We start from the raw sequence: 18944 nt of genomic DNA, 5'->3' as shown, positions 1-18944 counted from the left end.
TGGGAGGCTGAGACAGGAGGATCACACACATTTGAAGACAGCCTCAGCTACTTAGGCTCTCAACAACTTAGTGAGCCTTTATTTCCAAATAAAATATAAAAATAGGTTTAGGGGTGTAACCTGGAGGTAGAAAGCCCCTGGGTTCCATCCCCAGTACCACACACGCACACACACACAAAAAAAAAGAGGTGGTGCTACTTAAAGATAGTTTGGTCATAGGGGATCCACCATTCTGAAAATAGGTTAACTCCATCTATGAGGGATGGGTTAGGTTTTCTGTTACTGAATGAATTCTTAGGAGAGTGAGATGTCATAAAGTGAGGTCAACTAGTGCCTTGAACTCTTCTTTACAGTAATAGTTCCCTTTCTACTTCTCCACTGTGTTCTGATGCGGCCAAAGGCATCTTCACCAGGACATTGAGGCCATGCGATTTGGATCTTCTAGTCACCTGAACAATAAGCCAAATAAATCTCTTTATTTTATAAATTGCTTGCTTTTCTGAGCCTCAGGTATGTTGTTAGAACAACACAAAATGAACTAAGACAGGACACATGCAGTGTTTGCTCATATGGATATTACATATTAAATGCAGAAGTAAAAGTATGCTGAGCTTTAGAAGGTTAGAATTGACGAGAAACATGGCACCACTGAGGAGACGACATTGGGGTTGTCTTGACAACCCCAAGACAAACTGGGGTTGAGAAGAGTAAAGGAGAGGATGCTGAGAGTTGGCTTTGAGGTTGCAGGCTGATTACACAGTAAAAGGATTTGTTATCTGTATAGAAACCGTGGGGTTTTTATCCTACTGCAGCAGGTATGTTTTATTTAAGAGAATGGCCTGCTAAGATTTGCGCTTTTTAATCTTTAAAATAAAAATATTTTATTTAACTCGATATATTGAAAATATTATATAATGAACATTTAAAAAATGTTAATGAGATACCTTACATTCTTGTTTGCCCATTAAACTTTGATGCTCATAACACATCTCCTCAGGGGCCGCATCACCCATGCTACTATTCTAGATCTCGCTGAGCTGAAGTCTGCGTTAAAAACCACTGCACACTCCGTCTGCGTGTGAAAAAATACCTTTTTTTCCTTTCCTTCCTTTCTCTACTATAAAAGTATCAAACTATACTTTTCAAAAATTTAAAAGAAATGATTTGCATACCATATAGTATTAGAATATTTAAAGGATAATTCATTACTGAGGGAGTCTGTAAGATGGAGATTGGTATATTTGTTCAATTAAAAAAATGCTGGAATCAAATTGTAAAACTAAACACAAAACACATGTTCCACAGGACTCAACTTTTGAAGTAATATTTCCTATTGGGTGGAAAATCTTTTGGTGCTTACCAGTCTTCTCTGAATTAACCCTTAACTTTACAGAATATGGACCATACTAAAACAATAAATAGTAAATCTAATATTATGATATTCCATTGAGAATCAGATGATACTTACATGAGTTTGTTAAACTATGTTCTACTATGATTTTGAAAGAGTACACAATAATTATTTTATCTTTTTTCCAAGTTTTAGGTAATCTCTTTCCCTTTCTCCCTCCCTCCCTCCCTTCCCCTCTTCCTTCCTTCCTTCCTTCCTTCCTTCCTCCCTTCCTTTCTTCCTTTCTTTTATTTCCTTTATTCCTTTCATACTGGAGAATGAACCCAGGGCCATTCTCCCTCTAAGCTACACCCTGAACCCTATTATATTTCTATTAGGGTCTCTCACTAAGTTAATAGAAGTCTCAGTACTTGCTGAGGCTGGCCCAGGGCCTGGAACCCTCAATCATCCCGTCTCAGTCTCCCAAGTACTGGGATTATAGGCAAATGCACTACCCTGCCTGGCTAGATAACTTTTCTTAATATGCTCTTTCTTTCTAATTTCCAAACATCTTTAGTTTATTCACATTTTCTCTTTAAAGCCTATAGTCCTGTACACAATTGTTATGAGTCCTGTTCTGGCTCTGGGGACACAGTGGTGAGAAAGACCCCTGCAAAGCTCTCCCTCACTTGCTCTCTCTGGCTCTCTTCACTGGGATAATAGCTCTGCCTCTCAACCCAGCCTGGTATGAAAGGCAAGACCAGTCACCATCTACCTGCCACTTAGATCCTTCCATCCTTCCTTCTTGGGAGTTAGTTTTGTTTGGTCATGTACCAAAGGTTCTCTTGACAGCTTTCAATAAAGCTAGGCTCTGCTGCTACATGACACATTCCCCCTCCTGGAACTTTAAAATCTTCTTCCCTGCTTCTCAGATGTGTTGGCCTTTGGTTATGGAGGCTTCAGTCCCTGGTTGGCTGGTTCCTTTGCTTTGGGCCTGAGACAGAGATCATGGCAGAAGGTTGTGGTGGAGGAGGGCTACTTAGCTCATGTCATTTACCAAGGAGAGAGCCAGACTTATCTATGCATTTACTCTTGCTACTGAGTTGGAGAAGGGCTAATAGAGACACATTGAGTCATATTTTCTATAATAATAAGGTGAGAGATGATGGTAGAAGAGAGAACTCAGGAAGCAAACAGAATTAAGAAATACTCAATGGATAAAACAAAGATTTGAGGTAGAGTGATGTGAAAAAGGCCAGGCTGAGGATGAATCAGTTTGTCAGTTCTCCAGGATACCATAACAAATTGCCACAAATTTGTGAAACAGAGGTGTCTCCTCTTACAGAGTTATTATCTAGTGCATTTCAGTGAATGAAGTCCAAGGAGTAGCGAAGGGTATAGAAATATGAAAATTTATTTTAAGTCAGCAAAAAATAGAAGACAAAAACATCTCCAGCGCCCCACCCCCACATGGTAGAGAGGGGTCCCCAAAAGAAAGTAACCACTGAAACTCTTAGGAGGTGACCTTTTAAACCTTACTGAGTTCTGAGGTTTTCCATCTAATATTTTGTGATAAGTTAAAATTGAGTTTTGGGGAACCAGTGTATTTTAGACAAAATTTCATCCTTAATTTGAGTTGTTTTGCTGTGGGCTTGTGGGCCCTGATCTCCTGGTGCCCACCGGTCTCTCGCTTCCCTGATCACCTCCATATTCCTCATTAAAGGCAATGCAGATGGCCTTTTGGAATCCTTCCTGTTCCCAGTTCCTCTGCCCTGCCTCATGTGTCCCCTCTGTGAAGTGACCCGAACTGCTTTAAGGAAATGAGGAACAACCACTCCTAACTGCTTCCAGCTGGTAGGGGGCGCTATCAGTATCATAGGGTTTCAGGGGGTGGGTGATCTAGAGGACTGTGGAAGAAGGAGTCCTTCATATGAGGTTTGGTTCACACAGCTATCTGTAGCTGGTGGGCTGAAGGAGCCTGGTTATCTTGGATTAAAGTCACTCATGGTGATCACTGGGCATCTACATGAAAAACTGATATGTTAGTACATGATACAATAACAGATAGATATCTTGTCATAATGTTTTTTTACCATAACTCTTTATCTTGGACCATCTACTTGTTAAAATTTTAAATTGGAGGCCAGGTAGCCAACCCATTTGCAATAGACCATGAGTCATTATATATAAAACATTGTGAAAAGTTCTTGTGGCACAAAACCTAAAAAAAAAAAAAACCCAAAACCCAAGCATGTTGTGTTTAACTTAGCCTAAACAGGGTATTGTTTTGTTTTGTTTTGTTTTTTGTTTTTTGCAGTATTGAGGGTGGAACCCAGGGGCTTTCTACCTCCGGACTACACTCCCAGACCTATTTCATATTTTATATGGAAACAGGGTCTCACTAAGTTGCTGAGAGCCTCACTAAGTAGCTGAGGCTGGCTTCGAACGTGTGTGATCCTCCTGTCTCAGCCTCCCAAGCGCAGGGATTACAAGCGTGCGCCACCACGCCCGGCATCTGTCAGGTTTTGAACAGAACTCAACTCTGTTACGTTTGTAATGGTGCTAAGGGCTCTTTCCCACAATTCAAATAGGTAAGTTGAATCTGGAAATTAAAACTAATAGCTCAGTTGCATCTTAACCGAATTTTATTACAAAGTCAGTAGGATATAGAAAGGGAAGAAGAGCAGTGTGCCTGGAAGACAGACTGGATAGCCCAAGAATGTAACTCTGCCCTGCCCCACTTTTTGAATCTGGCCCTTAAATACTATTTTCTTATTGATGTGATATTTATTTATTTATTTATTTTTGCTGGTCTGGGGATGGAACCCAGGGGCATTCGACCTCCAAGCTATACCCTCTGCCCTAATTTTTATTCTTTATTTTGAAACCAGGTCTCACTGAGTTGCAGAGGGCCTCACTAAGTAGCTGAGGCTGTCTGTGAACTGCCATCCTCCTGTCTCAGCCTCCCAAATGCTGGGATTACAAGTGTGTGCCACCACGCCCAGTTTATTGGTGTGTTAGTTTCGGCACTACCAAGACAACAGGCTAGTAAATTATTTCTTACACAGGTGGTACCTTCTAGTCATGGACAGTGTACTTACTAAGTACAGGGGTTAATAATCTATTGTTTTCTACCTCTGTTGTATCAGGCTGTAGTGATAGCCTATTAATTATGGGTGTTTTGAAGTAACATAAGGAGTTCACATTCCACATACTGAGGCCAGGTCACAAAAAAGAGGAGGGAAACAGAGGCACTAATTATAGCTGGTGCAGCTGTGTGTAATCTCTAAGAGCAAAGCACAAGGCTCTTGCTACCTTCATAGTTTTCAAACGTGCTTAGTAGAGTTTCTGAGGTCTTAGGACTTTTAATTGCTTTTATATATTTTTAGGGACAAAGGCTTTAATTGCCTCTCTGTATTTTTAAGGCTAAAGGTTTTAATTGCCTCTACATTCTTTCCATGGGTTAACATCAGGGAAAAGAGGAGGGGAGGGAAAGTTCTGGGGTACAACAGACAAAGCTGCTTTTTTCCTGGCCTGAATGCCTGTGTAGCACCCAGGCTCTGACTGCCCTTTACATTTTTATTGGAAATCAATGCTGGAGTAATTTTTCAATACTGGTACAAGATGCTCCAGGCATTTACAGAAATAGGAGTTTTCACTTTGTGTGGTATCTGAGGGTCCTGGACCTGTAAAACTTTAAGAACGACAGATTTGTCTTTACAACATTTTAGAAGGACTTAATTAGAGGGAGGTTTTGAGCATTGGGGTTATCTTATTTTTATGTGAATTTAAAGGTAGAAGCACTACACAAATGACTTAATATAGCTCTTGTTTTTGTTTTTGTTTTTTAAATAGCACATTTACCTTTGGTTATATTGTTCTACTGGGTGTTCAAGACCAAGCAGGTAGCCCTTTCATGGGAAAACATAAGTTTTTCTAACTTCTTTTTTCTGTTAAGGTTAGTCAAGCCTCCTCAGGGTTATTCATGGGGACTCGGAGAGGATTTACCTCAACTGGTTGTGTACTAGTATTGCGGAGAGGTTTTAAATTGTATTAATGTACCAGTATTGGGAAAGATTTCCAATTTTGAAAATATATCATTTGTACCAAAGAAAGCCAGGACTGGCAGGAAGAAGGGACTTGTAATTTACATTTCTAAGGAGAAGGAAAGAAAGCCAGAGCCAGGGAAGTGGTCTCTTTACTTTTCCAAGGAGAGACAGATGGCCTAAGGGATGGGAGGAAATCGCAGATCCAGGAGAAGCAATTTAACACATCTTGGGGGTATAACAAAAGGTGAAGAGGTCTGTGTCAGGAAGACAGGACTGTCCCCACTTCTGGGAAAATCTGGCTGGAGATAGCAGAAAAACTGGGCTAGAGATAGGACAGCATATCTACAGATCAAAGGACTTGGTCAGGATAAGAATTCAGCATACTGGGGTTCTTTGGTATATTCATTCAAATTGCCCCCCTGTGCCATTCTCCGATGGCATAGGGCTATAACTATCTTCTGTATTTCTATCCTTTTAATACACTTCTTTAAATCTTCAGCAACTGTCCAAGCTATGCATATTTATTCTTAGCTTAGGACAAGAACCTTCGGTTTTTCTGTTTTTCTGTTTGTGTGGTTGTGTTGGGGAAATTACTTCTCCCCTCACACACCGAACATATTTCACCACAACAGGTTGTGCCATTTGCCAGGATGGATCATGGTTTTGCTGACCATTTGGCTTCCCTTGAAGCATAAGGGATATTTCCCTCTTTGATGACCCTTCTTTTTCAGAGTATGTGCTGGTGGCTTCCGGTCTTTGGAGCTTTTGCCATCTTCCTGTTTGGGGAGGTCAGATGACTCACTGGAGTTGCAGGAGAGAGGAGGTAGAAAGACATAGGCAAATAGAGCCAAAGGGACATGGTGGAAAGACTTAATTTCCTGGAAGGCAACAGATGATAACTAACTTCCAAAACTCCTGAAAGGACCAGACCTCCTGAATGTCAAGTTCTAAGAAGATCAAACGCCTCCTGAGAGTGAAAACAGATGTTTATAAAACTTTAGTTGTTCCTGCTGGTAAGCAATCTCAGGTGATAACAGGAAACAGCATCTGGTACCCAACTGAGGAAAGGAGACACAAAAAAGGACATTGTCTAAGTCTCAGAAAACTGCTGCTGAGGCACTAACGGGGGGAAAAATAATTGAAGGAAGCATTTAAACCCTCCAGACAAGCTACTCTAAATGGTTACCCATTTGTCGGGGCCCACTCAGCTAGACCGGGATGGGGCAGTGGCTCAAGATGGCACCTAGGCATGTTGCCAAGTCACGAGGCTCACGAGGCTGGTGGTGCCCTGAGCCTGCGCAGTGAGCCCTATCAGGTGCCCTATGGATGATCAGTGATGCAGCACCTCGTGCTACCACCAGCCCGCCTATGAGAGGGTTAGAAATGTGCATGCCCTAGCTGTGGGAAGCTTGGGGTTGGTGGAGTGATGAGGGAGGGGTTATGAGACTGATATATATTTGCCTGCTGTGTGCATTGAGGGGGAAGCATTAAAGGGGAAGCATTAAAGAAGAAGTATCATCAGCAGACTCGGCGTTTGTGTCTTCTTTCCCTGGGGCTCTGCAGGTCAGAGCCTTAGGGACATGACACCCATTTGGAAATTCTTCCCGCTGGGAGCTTTTCTCTTTCTTGCAGGTCATATTGGCCTATAGAAAAAGCAATGTGTAACTGATGGCACTTGGCCCAGGCTACAAGATACATGTGGGGTGTCAAGACTGATGGAGGCCCCTAAGGGTGGCCTGCGCCTCTCCTTGGTAGATCATGTGGACTTTCGAAGGAAGCAGTTTGTAACTGATGGTCTGTGGGTTGGGCAGCTCCCAAGTAATGTCCAGAATCCCAAGGTCCCAATTGCTCAAAAGGATGGTCTACCTTTTTCCCCCATTCCCGTTCTCTTTACAATAAACTCCCTGCTCACCTTCTATTGTCTGTGAGTATAATTTTTTGTACTTTATAGACAAGAACCCCAGTAAGGGAAAATGTGTTTCATTGGGTGGCTTAAGACAACAGAAATGTATTCTCATAGTTCTGGAGGCTGAATACCTGGCTCTGTACCAGCAGAACATGAGATGATATGATGAAAAAAATGCTCACAAGACTTTATTTCTGTTCTCAAGGAGGTGAGAGGGGAGCAGTCAAGAGAACCAACTTCCCAGTAAACTCAGTTCTTCCTTTTATTACAGGTTTATAGAATTAAGGTTGAGTTATAAAATAACTGTCTTTGGCTAGGGAATAGAGCAGTGTGTTAGGAATGCTTTAGAAGATAAGCTGTTATCTGGCAGCTTTGCAAGAGGCAAAGATTGCTGTCTTCTGCCCTCAAGAAAAGCAAGCAAAAGGTGTAGCAAAACAGAAGGAAATAGCTTAGATAGCAAAGGAGCATCAAGGTCACTGTCTTTGGTTCCCTCAAGGAAGGCAGTCTTCTGACAAAGCAAACAAAAAGCTAAACATCCTCAAGCCAATATTTTTTAGACTTAGAACAGGTTTCTGCCACTGGAGATGTGAAGTGGAAATATCAAGCAGAACCACGGTGCCTCTAGGCTTTAGGTCAAAATCTCTCCTTGCTCTTCCTGGCTTTTGTTGGTGCTTATAGTGCTTGGATCACAGCTATTGCATTGTGATTTCTGCCTTTGATTTTATCTGGTCTGCTGCCTTCTGTGCATCTCTGTCTCTTTCTCTCCATTTAAGGACACTAATACTTGGATCCAGAGATGCCCCCCTCTTCCCTCAAACCAAGTATGACTTCATTTTTACTTATTTACACTGGCAAAGACACTCTTTACAAAGAAGGTCATATGCTCAGTCTCTGTGTGAACACACATTTTTGGGAGATGCTAGGTATTACATAGGAATAAGAAGGGCAGCAAAAAGACAGAGAGTAGCCTTCCTGAAAGGGAATACAAGAATTGCCTTGCCCAGCTGTGGCCAGCTTTAGATTCCTCCTGACACAATCATGCATAGTTGCACTAAGCCTTGGTGCAAAACCCAAATTACTATGCATAAAAAGAAATAAAATTTCTAGGGATATGAGACCCACCATATGGTAGGTGAGACCCCTGTTTTATACTCAGCAATCCTCCTACAGAACTTACCTAATAAAGCCTTTTTATGCCTACCCTATCTGAATTCTCTGAATGAAATATTTTTTGGGGTGATTGGATGGAGAGAACCTCATGATTCTATAACAGCAGACACTATTTAATCCACCACAGTAAACAACTAAAGGGGCCTACAGTGCAATAATCAGTGAGATAAAAGACAGCCAGGAGTCTACAGTAAAAAGGCCAGCAAAAAAGGAGCTTTTTGAGAAAGACTGAGAAGAAAAACTTCTATTTCTAGCCTAGACCTCCAGGATCATATGTCCAATTCCCGCTCAAGCTTTACCTTTGATGTTTTTCAGGCATCTCAAATTCAACATGTCCAACCATGAATCATACTGTTTTCCCCAGTGTTTTTCATAATAGTAAAAGGTACCAATGTGCAGTCATGAAGTGAGAACGAGTACATGTGCCAAGATTCATCTTCATGAGGCAGGGCAGAGGACCTGGGAACAGGAGAGATTAATCAAGGCCGTCTGTAGGCTGGGCGTGGTGGTGCACACTTGCAATCCCAGTGCTTGGGAGGCTGATACAGGAGAATCTCACAGGTTCGAAGCCAGCCTCAGCTACTAAGTAAGGCTCTCAGCAACTCAGTGAGACCCTGTTTCCAAATAAAGTATGAAATATGTCTGAGAGTATAGCCTGGAGGTAGAAAAGTCCCTGAGTTGTACAGTCGGTACCACACACACACACAAAAGGCCATCTGTATTTTCTTCTGTGAGGGGGGAGCAGGTGATCAGGAAGGTGAGAGATCAGGAAGGAAATCAGGGCCTCTCAGCCCACAAGATAACAATTTAAATTAAAAATTACAATTGCTCCAAAGATATTGGTCCGTCAAAAACCAACTCTGACCAATTTTAAAAGAGCAGATGAAGAAAATCAGTAAGGATTAGGAGCCCACCTCCAAAGAGTTTTGGTGGTTACTTTCTTTTGGGGACCCCTCTCTCCCCACATAGTGGGGGGCTTTTCTGTCTTCTATCTTTCCCTGACTCAAAGAAAACTTTTCATATTTCTATATACTTTTCTGGCCCTTGGGCTTCATTTGTTGAAATTCACTGGACAACAACCCATATTAGATAAGACACCCTCATTTCATTAATACTATGTAGGATGAGTATTCCTGGTTCAAAAATCTAAAGTCCAAAATCCAAAAGTATTTGGGCTCTTACATGATGCTGCAAGTGAAAGTTACTTTATCTCATCTTATGTGTCACACTAAAAGCTAGGTGCACTAAAAATGTTCTAAATAGTTCAGGCTAGAAATTGAGGGGTCAAGGTGGTAGAACACAGGCACCCAGAATTCCCCTGGCCCATGCCTGCAAGATAAAGCAAAGAGACAGGTGTGTAGCTGCATTTAGAAGAGAACGGCTGTGGATGAACATTGGACTTTGACAGGAGAGAAGTGGAGAATTGGTGAAAATGAGAGAATAAGCCTAATAGCACAGCAAGAGAAACTTCTCTGGCACCTGCCTCTTCATGCTGTGACCAGGAGGATCCTCCCTTCTGAGCTGATAAAGGAGAGAGGAAGAGAGGGAGAGAGAGAGAGAGAGAGAGAGAGAGAGAGAGAGAGAGAGAGAGAGAGAGAAGAGGAGAGGGGAGAGAGTGAGCACTTGGTACAGAACCCTGCACTCTGCACACATACAATCTAGATAAACAAAAGCTGATAAAGGAGAGAGAGTGAGAGCGAGAGCGAGAGCGAGAGAGAGAGAAAGAGAGCAAGCTAGCACACTTGGTATAGAAGCCTGCACTCTGCATACATACAATCTAGATGAACAAGAGAGTTGGAGTTTACACAGCAGGTTAGATTTAGAGAATGAGTTTCTTCCATCTTTCAGCAATCTCTTAGAGTGACAAAACCAGAAGCCACATTGAGGAAGGTTCTGCTGTTTGAGTTTATATTATTATGAGGGTCAGAATTCTGACAAATTCCAGTCTCTGGGATGCCATGGACACACTACTGTACTGCCTGGGAGGGTGGTGGCCCCAGGAGATAAACTCATCAAGAGATCTGTGCCAAGGGAAATGTGGGCTGTGATGCAGAGTGCAGGGCATAAGGGCATGGCCTTCTGGAATTGTGGATCAGGGGCCTGTCTTCTGAGTTGGGAAATGACATGATTGTTCATGGTCTATTGGGGAGCAGCATCAAGGATGGCAGGAACACAAGTGTTCTGCCACACCCCTCCCAGCACAGAACATATGGTTCAATTGCCCCCCTCCACACCCTTGGCAGCAACATGGGTCCACTATGGCTCTGCATATAAAATGTATATGAGGGGAAGATGGTGACCGAGGGAAGCAGCATGTATCAGTCCTGCTGATACTCGATTCCTATTGCTGTGAAAATAGTATCTTGACAAGAAAAAGAAACCAATGTAAATTTGAACGGAGCAATGAGAATTGAAAGGCAGAAATAAGGCTAGAAGGCACATCAGAGAGCAGCAAAGTACTCTGCCTATCTCCAATGGTTGCAGCTTTGAGGGCTGCTGTGTCACCATTTTGCCTCACTGTGCAGGGGCTGCTGACACTGCAACCTCCAGAGACCCCAGCAAAAAAGCCAGTAACTTGAAGGGAAGTAAGTGACTGCAGCTCATCGGAATTGTAAGCAGTTGGCTCCTCTTGCATGGACCCTGGCTACAAATTGCAGAAGTGACAGCTGAGCTCACCACATCCTCCAGAGATTCAGTGCAGTGCTCAGCACCATAAGTGAACCAGTCATCCCCATGAAAGACCACCCAGTGTGGTAGCAGAGACTTGAGCAGCAGAGACTTGAGACTTTGTGGCTCACTCTGGTGAAGGTGGGAATGGAGTATGCGGTGGGACACAGCAGAGGCTTGGATTACAAGATAGCCCCCAGGGCCAATCAGACAAAAAGGCCTATAGTCTCCAACACTCAGTGCCCTAGTAGGGCCTCTGGAGATAGCCACCCCAGACTTCCCCAAATCAAATTATGAAAGCCAGGAAGGCCCGGAGCAACACTGATTATATTTCTCTCCACTTAAAGTCTTTCAATGACTTAGCAATCCAGAGTAAAACCTTAGGGTCAAGAATAAAATGCTTATTGGCCTGTGAAGTGCTACATGTCTAGCCCCTGGCTGCCCCTCCAGATCCATGGTCACCATTCTTTCTCCTGCTGCCTTCTTCCAACGACACTGATCTCAATACACCAAACTCCTTCCCACTGCATCACTTTGCACATCATGTTTTAACTCCTGGAAACTCCATTTTATCTCGTCATTGGATCCCATCCAAGTCAGTTTTGGCAGCCCAGCTTTGATCCCTCTTCCTCAGGAAGAACTTAATGAACTCTTCAACTTTTCGTTTGGAATGAGATTCCCAGCTATAATTGAGCAATTACTTTAAACTTACATTATTTATATATCTGTGCCAAAGTAGTAAAACCCATGTGGTTAGATACCATATTTATCTTGCTAACCACTGAACAGTGACTCTGCCTTGCACAACCTAGATGAACGGTGCCTTTGAATCATGCATGAGTGGCCCGGCTGATGAATTCTGACACCATGTTCAGTGCCATAGAGAGTGCTCATTGAATGTTTGCAGAATACCTGAATCAAATAAATAATAAATCAGAAGACAATAGAAATGATAAAGTTGGCTGAACTCTACCAGGGGAAAAAGACAGAGCCTCGAGTTGCTCCAAAAGGTAAGAAGGGTCATGTAGAACAGAAAAAGTTAAGAAAGGAAACTGAGGTATTGCAGGCCAAGTGGAAGAAAATCAGGACAATGTAGTATCATAGCACTAAAGGGTGAAAGAATTTAAAGAAGAGAGTGATCCAGAATGTCAAATTGGCAGGCTGTTCAGGCCAGATGAAAAAGAGAAATCTTCTTTGAATTTAGTGATGTGAATTTCACTGCTGCACTTGACCTAGATAATTTTATGGAGTGTTTGGTGCTGAAGCAGGATTGAGTGGGTTGAAGATGAATAGGATATGAGGAAATGAGATAGTAGCTCTTTCAAGGAGGTTAATTGACAGGGAGGAAGGAGAGAGACTGAGCAATATTCATAGGTTGATATGGTGTTAGAAGGAGACTTTGTTTCAGAGCCAGGTGGAATAATTGGCCTGAAGATGGAAATTAGGATTTTTTTTTTTAGGAAAGGAAGTTATAAGCAGATTTACACTTCTGATATGGACCCATAAAGATCCATATCTAGCTTTGGGCCTCGAACATTTCTTTGCAAAAGATAGAGTCCTCACAGCCTGTGCTGGGCATATCTATTTGTGAATGAATATTGTTTTATTCTGTTTTCTATTGCTATAGCAGGATAGCAGAGGCTGATTAATTTGTAAGAAAAAGAGGTTAATTTTAACTTACAGTTCTGTAATTCTAAGAGCATGGTATCTGCTTGGTTTTTGGTGGGAAACATGGTTGATAACATCACATACCTGGACTGTGTGTGAATGATGAGTGGGTGCATATGAGAGGGAGGTGAGGTTCCAGGTAGTTTATACAACCCATCTTCATAAAATAACTTACTCCCCTCATGGGGGTTACACTAACAACTAAGCTCTTCATGAATATGGAGCCCCTTTGATGTAGGATAGAAGAAATAAGTAGGTAGAAAGGAGACAGACAGGAAGGAAAAGTAAAATATAACTTTAATATAAGAACCCAGAGCTGAAGTGCTTCAGCCTCTAGTCCACAAACCAGTTCTCTTTCCTAGGCCTGACTCTCTCAAAAAATTCCTGGGAAACTTGTAGATCCTAGAGTTAACTACAATATTTCTGAGAAACCTATAATTTAGGATATGCTAGCTTATCTGTCAATCAGCTAATGAGGACCCTGATCAGCCTGAAGATCCTAAAGCTGACCAGACCACCAGACCAACAGGAAGCGCCTCAGGACTACTGGACTGAGCTCATCCATTCTAAGGCTGACCAGACCACCTGGCCACCATAAAACACCTTGGGACTACCGGACTGAGCTCATCCTCGCATACCTTCTCTAGCCCACCCCTCATGAAAGTCCCCTATAAGAAGAGAACCCTGAACTCCCCAAAATGCCTTCCTCATCTTGAGGTGGCCTGCATTCTCTCTTTAATGTGCATTTCCTCCCCCTTTCCCCAAATAAACCTCTGTCTATGTCTCTAACTGGCGCGTGCTGAAATTTTTTTCTGTCACGTTAGCCAAGGACCCTGCTGATCCTGAGTTCCTGAGCTGAGGACTCACCCCAACACCATGACCTAATTATTTAAAAAAGTCTCAGCACTTCCCAACACCATTACAATTAAGAACACTGATTCCATTCATTCCATTCCATTCACCCTCTAAAGGACCTACCTCATAATACTATAAAACTGAGAACTAAATTTCAACATATTAATTTTGGGGGGAGGGAATGCAAATATTCAGACTGTTAAGGGGGGTTAGAAAATAAAGATTACCAAGCATCTTCCTCTCACACCACCAACTCCCCAAACCTTTATCTCTCTCCCTTTTCTGTCAGATTTTAATTTGTAGTGAGAAGCAGAGACAAGAATCTGAAATTTTTGGAAGTTTCTAAGTGGTTCTGATGCAAGTGATCTAAGATTGTGTTCTTAAGAAACATTGCTTTTAGAAGTATGTAAATAATAATCACCACAATGCATGACCTTGTTTCTGTCTAAAATTGAAAAACTCCTGGTGGTTATTTATACTATGCAACACACTTATCACTCAAATTACTTTTTGAGTAAACAGTCTCTCTCTCTCTCTCTCTCTCTCTCTCTCTCTCTCTCTCTCTCTCTCTCTCTCTCTCTCCTGAAATCATTCCAAGTTGTCATTAAACTTATTTTAGACCTTTATACTCTTTTCTACATCTCCTATTTTTGTTAAATCCTGGCTTACCAAAGCCTGGCTGGCTACTGAAGTTACTAGTTTTCTCGTGCCTCTCTCAAGTAAAAACTTCTCAGCATCTCACCCTCTCTACCTAGTTACCTCAGAATTGAAATATGAAGTTAGGATTTCCTTTCTTCCCAAATCAGGTTCACGCCATTACTCCCACACCTTCTTGCAAAAGCTTCTGCTTCCAAGATTCATGCCTACGAACAAGAGTCTCATAATTAGAAGAAGAGATTTTTCAAATGTCCAAATATTTTAATAAAGCCTTACAGGCCTCTAGAAAGAAAAGGGGTGATCCTTGAGCAGGTGATCAGTTGAAATGATCTTAAAATGCCATAGAGGGGGTTGTACCTTAATTTATTATCTTTGCATGGTTCAAAAACATATCGGAGATGATGAACTAAATATATGCCCAGTACTTTATATGCTTGAAGCACTAATAACAAATCTGGGAAACAGCAAAGTATTCTGGGATAACAGCCATTTTCAAATCCTACTAAAATGGGTATGGGGCAGGGCCTCTACTGTCTTTCATGCCCCTGGGACTATTTGGGCTTTTAATGAAAGTAGTGGAAGCAGTGATGGGTTTGAATTTCACTACTGTCAGATTTAAGAAGGTCACAGGTAGTGACTGTATTCAAATCACTTGTGTGTGTGTGTGTGTGTGTGTGTGTGTGTGTGTTTATATTTTTACTAGAGATCTAACTCAGAAGCATTCAACCTCCAAGTGATACTCATAGCCGTATTTTATTTTTGAAACAGAGTCTCATTAAGTTGCTGAGGGTCTCACTAAGTTACTGAGGCTGGCAGTAAACGGGTGATCCTTTTACCTTAGACTCCCAGGTACTGGGAGTTTTACAGGTGTGTACCACTACCCCTGGCTCCAAATCATTCTAATTAACACCTGAGCCCCATTTCACCAAGAGGTGAAAATGACTCTCTAAATTATTCAACCTCGTCAATCCTAAACCTGTTTAGTCTTCCTCACCTGTCCCTTCTTGTGAGAGATACACAAAAGGGTCTTGGCAGTTTCCCCTTTGACTCTGCCTCCTGACTCTGGAGCTTCCATCCGTAACCCCCACAGTGGCATGGTGTGCCCGTTCTCTTGGGATCTGTGAGTTACAAGTTATGTTTTCAATGGCAGTTATCTCCTATCTGTTGGCCTCACCATACCCTAATAATAATGAAACCAGTGGTCTAGAGAATAAGCAAGAGATAGTTCTGAGTCAGCCAAAATCCACAACCTTTCAGATACTGTTGGCAGCCTCCAGTACCCTTTACTGGATGGCCATCTTCCTCATGGGATAAGTACCAATGCCTCAGACAACTCCAGATATGTAACAGACACAGTCTGCCATCTTCACTCACTTCCTTGGAGCTCTACTTGCTGAATTCCCTGAGTTGACATCAGAGAGCTTTGCTTTTGGAGTCTTTCCAAACTCCACAGAGTGAAAGGAGAGATTAGGAAGGAAACTCCAAATCAGAAGTGAAGTTTTTTTCTCCCTGAATGGGTCTGTGGGGTTTTCTTCAAGGTAAGGAATGACACTGAAAGTCATTGAATACCACTGAATGTCTCTACTGTCTCACAATACATGTTGCAGCCTCTTACTGTGGGGGCCTGTAACTGTTACTCTGCTCCCTCTGGGGAACGTAGAAGGGCAAAGACAGATGGGCTCAGGCCTGGCTGGTCTGGGCATCCCCTAAGCTCTGTGCTCCTTACACATTCTTGCTAAGGGAAGAGCATACATTGTTGCCTTTCTCTGTCCTGATCTGCCATTCCCCTTGTGTAGGAAGGAAGCAGGTCAACCAGTATGCTACATAACCATGTGTCAAAGCAGAAAATGAGATTCCAGTCTACTATTTCAGTAGGTTCCTCCAGTCTCGACTAATGGGCCTTTTAGAGCCTTAACTCCCACTGTGGCAGTAAGAAAACCTCCAAAGAAAGGGAGGGAGAAAGGTCACATTTTTGCCTAGTGGTCCTAGTAAATAAATAATTTTTTTCTTCATAGGGATGGATGTGGTGATGGGATGATGTTTCAAGACTTACTCAGCCAATTTATATCAACAAATATGATCCCATTGAAGATAATATGGATTTTAAGTGAGGGAGTGCAAAAATATTCAGACCACAGCAACTCTGATATATTTTCAAGTGTATATGTATATATACATGTGTACACACACACACACACACACACACACACACACACACACACGATTGAACCCAGGGCATTCTATCTCTGAGGTATACCCTCAGCCATATTTTATTTTTTATTCTGAAACAGGATTTCACTAAGTTGCTGAGGCCTTGCTAAGTTTCTGAGACTGGCTTTGAACCTGTGATCCTCCTGCCTTGGTCTCCAAAGTACTAGGATTACAGGCATGTGCCACCACTTCTGGCTAATAGTTATATAGTTTTCATTAAGACACAAGAGTATATATAGTTGTATTAAGAAATGGAAAAACATCATTATTGTTTCATTAATGAAATGTTGCTTACATTAGTTATTACACTAATCTTTGGACAGTTTTAAGGCTATTCATGATACCAGTGACTGAAAAGGTTTTTGTGTACTGCATAGATGAACAATTTCTTCATTCAGCATGTTAGTTTTCTATTGCTCTATAGCCAACTGCCACAAGTTTTAGTGGCCCAGAAAAACACACATTTATGATCTCTCTGTTTCTGACATTTGGAAGTCATGGTGTGGCATGAATGAATTCTCTGCTCCAGGTTTCTCTGGGCTGAAGTTAAGGTGTTGCTTGGGGCTTCAGCTCCTATCTGGGCTCCAACTCTTCTTCCTAACTCTCTGCTTGTTGGTAAACTTAATTTTCTTGTGGTTTGTGTGACTCAAGTCTTCATATTTCTTCTACGTGTTAGTTAAGAATGGCTCTCAGTTCATTGTGGCTGTTTACTCTGTGAAGGTTTATTTTCTCTAGACCAATCAAGTGTGAGGTGCTCTGACCTCCTCTTCTGTACCGGCAAGATGCTGGAGCCCAGCAGTGTGTGGGATGGCACAATAAAAAATTACTCCTGAGATTTTATTTCTTGTCTCAAAGAGGTGAGAGGGGAAAAGGCAAGAGAGCCAACCTCCCTGAGAGAAACTCAGCTTTTCCTGTTATTACCTGCTTGTAGATTTAAGATTGTCATCAAATTCTTGGATGTCTCTTGCTATGGAAGAAGAGCATGGTGTTAGAAATGTTATAGAAATGTTATTGTCTGGCAGGTTTGAGAGTTTGGCAGAGGTAGCTGTCTTCAGCCCCAGTTGGTCTTCTGCCCTTTAGCAAAGCAAGTGCCAAGGTAACAAAAGAGAAGGAGTTAGCTTAGGGAATGAAGAGGCCTCAAGGTCATTGTCTTCAGTTCCCTCAAGAAAGGCAGTCTTTTGACAAAGCAAGCAGGAAGCTATCAATCCTTAAGTCAGTATTTTTTTTTAGCATTTTAGTTTCCTACAGCTAGAGAAAACTATAAAGGGCTTATGTCGTTTGGTGAAGCCTGCTATGATCATTTCCTGTTTTAAAGGCAATGGATTTGGGACCTTAATTACATCTGTGAGATACTTTCACAGTAGCACTTAAAGTTTGATTGAATAGTTCCTTTACCCTGTTGCATAAGATAATAGTTCCAAGAAGGCTAATGAATCAGGTTTAAGATAGCTTTGTAGTTTTTCAGTTTTATTGGCTTTTGAAGTATATTACTAAGGTTGTATAGTCAAAACACCAAAAGTTGTGTTAATGACTTGAATTAGTTATATTCATTTCAGTTTTCATATTTTAGAGATTTATTTTCACATTATTAATATTAGTAGTATGCAAAACATGTATACGTTCTCAAGGTCAGAACTATAAGTATGGGGCATTTACAGAAGTCACGTATATCTGTCTCCATCACCCTATTCTTCTTCTTTGTACATAACCATTTATATTGGCTTATAAATAAGTATTTAATTTTGCAAGTAGGAAAAATTCATATTTGTATTCAAATTTTTGCACTTATTTCAAGAAGACATCCTGTATGCACTCTTCAGCACCTTGTGTTTTCAGTAAGATATATAATAAGGACCATTCTATGTCAATATACAATTTTTCTTTGCTCATTTTTACAGCTACACAGCTTTTTTTTGTGGATGGCCAACAGTGTGCTCAAGTAGTCTTCCTTTTGATGTATAATTGGACTATTTCCAAACTTTCATTAATACAAGTAATACTATATTGATTAGCTTTCTGTCAACTTAATTTTGGGATATGATTCCTGGAAATGGGATTGTTGGTCAAAAGATAAATGCCTAAGCAATTCTGCTAAACATTGCCAAATTCCTCTCCACAGAAGTCATACCAGTTTTTATTACAATATTTCCTAAAAAGTATTAAAGTACTCATTCCTCACGGTGTTGACAGTAAAGTAAGAACATTATAAAACATATAGAATTTTACAAATCTAATGTGTGAGAAATGATATCTCCTTGTAGTTTTAATTTGCATTTTTCTCAAATATCACTCTAATACCCATGTATAATGTTTACTAGCCTATTGCAATAATTGAAAGAAGACAGCATGATATTACTGCATGAAAACAAGAAAGACTAGCTAGGATTTAACCCACATGAGAGTTACAACTTGAAGATGACTAGTTGTTTTC

The sequence above is a fragment of the Muscardinus avellanarius genome (genome assembly GCF_963383645.1).
Source record: "Muscardinus avellanarius genome assembly, chromosome: 10".
NCBI lineage: Eukaryota > Metazoa > Chordata > Mammalia > Rodentia > Gliridae > Muscardinus > Muscardinus avellanarius.
This window is presented reverse-complemented; position numbering follows the sequence as displayed.